Source organism: Globicephala melas, chromosome 10 (genome assembly GCF_963455315.2).
Source record: "Globicephala melas chromosome 10, mGloMel1.2, whole genome shotgun sequence".
NCBI classification, from domain to species: domain Eukaryota; kingdom Metazoa; phylum Chordata; class Mammalia; order Artiodactyla; family Delphinidae; genus Globicephala; species Globicephala melas.
In genome coordinates, this window is record NC_083323.1 from 57,073,093 (window position 1) to 57,079,219 (window position 6,127).

General features: G+C 53.4%; 1 long non-coding RNA gene across 1 annotated transcript; it reads left to right on the forward strand.

The window, feature by feature from the left end:
• The first annotated feature begins 1,218 nt into the window (after positions 1–1,218).
• Positions 1,219–6,006, forward strand: LOC132597972 (uncharacterized). The gene is made up of 3 exons (XR_009565526.1): positions 1,219–1,649; positions 5,311–5,462; positions 5,786–6,006. It is a non-coding gene; the product is annotated as an uncharacterized lncRNA (long non-coding RNA).
• The last annotated feature ends 121 nt before the right edge of the window (positions 6,007–6,127 follow it).

A 6,127-nucleotide genomic window follows, 5' to 3' on the forward strand; every position in this document is an offset into this window, starting at 1 on the left:
TGACGGAGCACTTCAGAGACTGTCTGCACAGCCCGGAAGGAAAGCACACCCCTCTTAAGTTTTCTTGTCCCCGGGGCCCTAAGTACAGCTCTCAGAGGTCAGGCTGGGTCCCAGGCTACGCAGAGGGGACACGGTTAGCTCTGGACTTGGGCCTAACAAAGACCCTTGGCATAAACTAAGCCAGTCTCTCACCTCCCTATCCATTTTGCCTTGGTGACTCCCGGCCAGTGTTTCCAGTGGGAAAGGCGTGAGCCCCCTGCCTGGGTGCAGGGAGGCCTGGAGGTAAGAAGCGTGAGTACTCAGCACCGGCCAGGCACACAGTAGGCGCTGGAGGGTAAAAATCCGCCTTGCATCACTCCCCAAACGAAGCTGGCCTCCAAGAGGCCTGGGGAGAAGGCACCAGGATCCGCTTCACTGCAAAGCCTCTAGGTCGCCAGCCTAGGTCAGGGGCGTCCTGCCGCCCCACCCCCATCGCGCCACGTGACCTCAAAGGGCCGTCCGGGGTTTGGAATGCGGCAACCTCTGCTTTGCCCCCAGAGGGGCCGGCGGAGCGGCTGCGGAGGGAGGGAGGGAGGGAAGAGGGAGGGAGAAAGTAGTGGCCGCACCCGCGGCTCGGAGGACTGGAGGGGTGGGGGTGGGGCGCGGGAGGGGGCCCTTCTCTCCTTTCCCCAGTGCGCGCGCTGGGGGAGCGAGGGAAGGAGGTGGTTTGGCTTCGTCCAGGAAACCTGTAAATACGGGCCGAGAAACTCGATCTACTCTTGTCGCTTCCCTATTTAGGAGAAGGGACGGAGCCAGGCGATTAGTGGCTCCTGGGGGCGCAGGTCACGTGGCCTCCCAGGACTAGGTGGGGGGAGGGGAGGCAGTGCTCCCGAGGAACCGGGATCTAGGGAGGCCGAAATCCCGGCCAGGCCCGGCGGCTCCTGTCCCAAATAGTTTCATTTGTCCTTATCTTACACGCTCACATACTGCCTGTGGGGTGGGAGGGTCGAGGGTCTACCCTGCTGCGGGTTCGTCCACGGCACGCGCCCTTTCTGAGTGCTGGGCGAGGTGTGTCTGTCGGTTTCACCAAGCCTCAGTCGGCTCCGGCCTCGTTTGCAAAGCCCGGGTTAGATGTGACCAGACTTCCGAGTTCCAGACTCTTGTGCCTGTGGTGGCCGTCAGGCTCCGAGGCTCCGCTCCGGGTCTGGGACTCCCTGTCCTGGGTGGTGGAGAAAGTGTCTAGGAGGCTGGCGTTCTGCCTCCGAGCTTCCCTGGCTCACTGGCCCGGGAGACCGGCAGTGCCCGGGGAGGAAAGTGCCCAGCGGGACTGGCTTCCAACAGAGCCTACTGTTTGCCACTCTGTGAGGGCATGAGGGGAGTGGAGGAAAAAAGACAGTGCCTGCCCTCAAAGGAGCTTACTCTGGAGTGGGGGCAACCGTCAAGTAAACCAGAATGAAAATACAGGAGCACAGAGAAGCATCTAAGTCCCGCTGGGGACCTGGGAGGATTTGAGGAAGAGGTGGCACTTGAATTGTATGTTAAAGGTTGAGGAGTCATCACACACCGGAGGGGGAAGGGCACGCAGGCAGAAAGACCGGCCTTTGCAAAAGCGTGGAAGCACACGGTGCCAAAGAATCACAGGTGCCTCTTTCCTCCGGACGGAATCACGGGTGAGTGTGGGGAAGGTGTGCGAGATGGGTGGGGTAAGCCACCAGGAGCCAGAGCCAGGCATCTGTGCTTGTTCTGAAAGTCGTGGGGAACTGCTGAATCATTCCATATAGCCAGGATCAGATTTGCATCATCTTCTAGGAGAGCTGGGGATGGATTTGGATTTGGGCCCTAGAGGAGGAGAGAGCTTGATGCCAGCGTCCCCTGAGAGAGAGGTAGTGGGAATGGGGAGAATGAAAAGGCCTGACAAATACTTGCGAGGGGAAGAGCCACTTGGCCTCAGGATGGATTGTGGGGGTGGGTATGAGTGGGGAGGAGGAGTCTTGGGTGACCTCAGGTTTCTGGCGTGGGGAACTGGGCAGATGATGGATGCAGAAGGCAAGCTTGATGAGGATGAGAGTGATATCTATTGAGCACCTCCGGTGTTTCAGGCGCTCATTGCTTTGCATATTATCTCATTTAATCGTCACAGTGCTCTATGAAGTAGGTACTAACATTATCCCCATTTTAAGATGAGGAAACTAAATCAAGAGGTTCAATAACTAAGTGGTAGGGTTGGGATGATGAACATGCCTGCACCTTGCAGAATGCATCATCCCAAATCTGAAGCCCCAGTGAGGTTCCCCCGGCTACTCTACCTAGAAGCTATACTCACCACCACTGGCTCCTCCCTCCCTCCCCAGCCTCCACATCTGGCACCCCCCACAACTGTTCAGTCACTGTCACCAGATCTGTCTTTGCATCCCACCCCACCTCACCCCCAGGACCTTGCCTGAAACAGCCAGGCAAAAGCCTTGTGGCAGGAGGGCACAGGGGTCCGGAACCCTGGTGCTGAGACCCCACCTTCCCAGTTACAATACAAAACGGAACTGAGACTCTGCCAGGAACAATCAGAGAAAGCAAGAACATGGATGTGTTCTGTTTGTAATAAAAATTTTCTTAAAACATTTTAATGGAACATTTCAATGACATCAGAGGGTCAGGAAAGGTCTGTCTCCGCCCAACCCTGTGTTTATTTTCTGTGGGGAAAGGGGCAGGGCTCTGGAGTAAGCGTGCACCTCCCATGGAGGAAGCTCCTTCAGCTATTTCCCTTTCCCAAACCTTGGCTCAGGAACAGCCAGTCCAACCGGAGGAGCCATGGGAGACAGGAATGGCACTCCTTTGAGCCACACCCTCACTACCCCACTGCCTGCATTCAGGTGGCGGTAGGGGCAGGAAGGGGCCGTTGCTTCCAGATTGCCTCTCAACAGCCTTCCGGTAGAGGTAAAGGTAAGATACGGGGAAGACACAGGTAGGTGACCAGAGATAGTTTGTAAGCTTTCTCTTGGGAGAGGTGTTAGGCCCTGAGAGCCCTGGCCTCAGCTGTCACCCTTGAACCTAATTAAATGGGGCCCACCCAAAGTCACACAACCAGCAACTGGCCCAGGGCCTGGAGGGAGGAGGGTATTTCTGAGGCTGTTTGAGGCAGAAGTTAGGCCTCCCACTTCCCCAACCCCCTTAACTGTAGGAAAGATGCCCATCATGACCCCAGACAGCTTTCTGGGCTAAAGACCTGTAATCTGGGGACAGAGCAGTGAGAAGCCCATGGCATCAAGAGTGCAAGCCCTGCCTGTCTGTGTTCCAGGCTCCAGTAAAGCTGCCATTGCTTTTGTAGTTTCTGGGGGCACAGAGGTGCTCACCAGGCTTCACAGGGACCTTCCGTTGTCTCACTCCTCTGCCCTTGGTTCTATTAGCACCCCAGTGCCTCTGGTCTTAGAAGGGTTCTGTGTGTTTTCTTAAAAATGAACCTTTCTTTGACCTCAGAGCAAGAGGTACTTGAGGGCCACCTCCTCTGTATCTTTCAGGGACAGCTAGAGCCGTACACACGGAAGGCGTCCACAGCACACAGAGATGAAAGCAGTGTGGTTCCAACTATGGGTCACAACCTGGTGGTGGGTCATGAGATCCATTTAGAGAGTCATGACCAGCATCTTAAAAAAACAGAATACAATAAATAGAAAGTATCAGAGTGCATGCACATAGCAAGGATAAGTATTGTCCCATGGAACTTTTGTTTCAGTTATCTCACAACAAAAAATGTATTTCTTGCTGTGTGTCTTACTGAACCCCTGGTTCAGAGCACTGGTTAAGACATAGACTCACAAATACATAAAGAAAGTCTGCCTGCTCTGTGTCAGGCACTATGCTACATCCAAAATGAATAATACAGTCTTAATCCATCTTCTGGTGGGGAAGTCTGTAAGCAAACTATCTGCAAGAAATGATGCTAAGTGCTCTGAGAGAGTACGTAGGAGGCTATAAAGCTCTGGCTTGAGAGTGGGTATCTGGGAGGGCTTCCCAGAGGAGGTGATGCAGTCAGAGTTCTTAGCAAGAAAAGACAGTGACCAAAAAAAAAAAAGAAAGGACAGTGACTAGGTTCTGGTATCTCCTCCATCTTATAGATAGGAAAGGAACTAGGTGAAGTGTCAAGATTCAAGTCTTAAAGTCAAAAGAGAACTTCTAGGGAGTTCCCTGGCAGTCCAGTGGGAGTCAGCGCTTTCACTGCCGTGGGCCCAGTTTCAGTCCCTGGTCCGGAAACTAGGATCCCGCAAGCTGCGTGGCGTGGTCAAAAATAAATAAATAGATAAATAAAAAGACAACTTCTAGTCCTGCCTCCTCTTCTTAACAAGCTGTGAGACCTTAGGTGAGTCAGTTAACCTTTCCAAACCCTGTTTCCTCATCTACAAAATGGGCATATCTGCTCTGTCAACCTCGAAGCAATAAGAGATCAAATGTGACAGAAAATGTATGTGAAAAGTACTTTGTAAACTATAAAAGGGGGAGGGATTGTCTCTATGGAGGAGGAAAATTACAGTGTAGAGAGGTGAAGTGTCCCGCCCAACACTACAGAGTGGGATGGGAGGGGTGGGGGGGAGCAGGTACCCCTCAATCCTCAGTCCTCAGCTCCTGCCTGCACTCCCCCCTCCTCCCACCGCAGCAGCTTAACTACCCCACTAGAGGGTGGGGGGAGGGCCCCAAAAGGCCCCCTAGCAACCTATTAAAGATTTACCTCAAAAATCCTTTTCTATTCATGACCTTTTGACCTTCTGACAAAGATGGGAGGTAAATATGTGAGAACTCCTCCCTTTCCCCTTCTGTTAATGAATTAGGATCTACCCAAACTCAGTGTTTAAAGTTACATAAGCATCATTCAGATCTGTACCAGCTACTTTCATTTTGGAAAAACTGCATTTCCATTAAAATGGTGTTATATAAAAAGGTTTTATGTATGTATGTGTAGGAACAGAAGGAACAGGTACACGTGAGCACTGTGAAGGCACACAGGCACATACACATCACAACCTCACCTGTCCTTATGGGGAGCAGGTGTTTGATAGTTCCTGGTGAGTTAAGATGTGACCCGCTTGCTTGTCCTCCAACCCCCAGTGAGACCTGGTGCATGTTGGGCAATGGGAACTGCAGCAGGAAGGCCATCAGCTGCCCCCACCCCCCCAGGGACCAGAAAAATCCTGACCTTCCTGAAAGTTCCTTCCTTGGCAGGGTGAGCTCCATTGAATCATAAACTACGGGGGTTGGAAGTAGCTCAGAAGTCACCCAGTGCAATCTCACTGGACAATACTCTCACCAGCCTTGACGTGAACAGCTCCCTTTCTCCCAAGGCAGCCCGTGTCACCTGTGGACAGCTGTAGCTCACTGGAAAAGACCTGATACTGAGCTGAAACCTGCCCTTCTGGAGCTCCCACTTCTTGGGAACAAATGTATATCCCTCACCTAGTATCTTGAGCCGGAGGCTCACGAGAGCCCAGGAGCGAAAGGTGCCTGGGGCCTAAAAGCAAGGAGGGAGGGCAGCAAGAGTCCACAGAGCTGAAGCTCTACCCTTAAAGACCTCTATCCATCTAAACTGAGGCTGGGATTGTGAGGGAGGGGGAGCGAGGCGGGCAGGGCTGGATTGGGAGGAGGGGAAGAAAGCGGGGGAAGACTTGAATGGGAATAAGTGAGTGGCTTTGAGCAAAGCTTGGCTCCTTAGGTCTCATTTGAAGTGGGGCGGGGGGGGGGGGGTCAGACCATCCCGAGGTCAGTTACAGCTCTCATTCTCTGAGGTCCTGAGTCCGCCTACACACACACATATCCCTTTCAGGGTTCGATGGTTGTACTCTTATGTGAAACAGTGGGTCCACAATTCGAGCGCCAAATAGTAAGTAAAACAACTGTCCGAACCCTCTCTCTCATCCTGGCCCGACGTGAGTTAGGCTTCGCGGCTTGCTCGGTTACCGGAAGGGCGGAACCATTCTACCTTACCCACGTAGAACTGCACAGACGGGAACACCCCAGCACAAAGTAGGGAAACGTGAGCTTTGGAGTGTCCTTTTAAGTAGTTGGGAAGGGGGTGTGGCCGAGGAGGCTGGGAGGCCGCAGCCCGGTGAGGGGGGGAGTGGCCCGGGGGCGTGGCCGTAGCGTCTGGAATGTTGTTGGGTCCTCG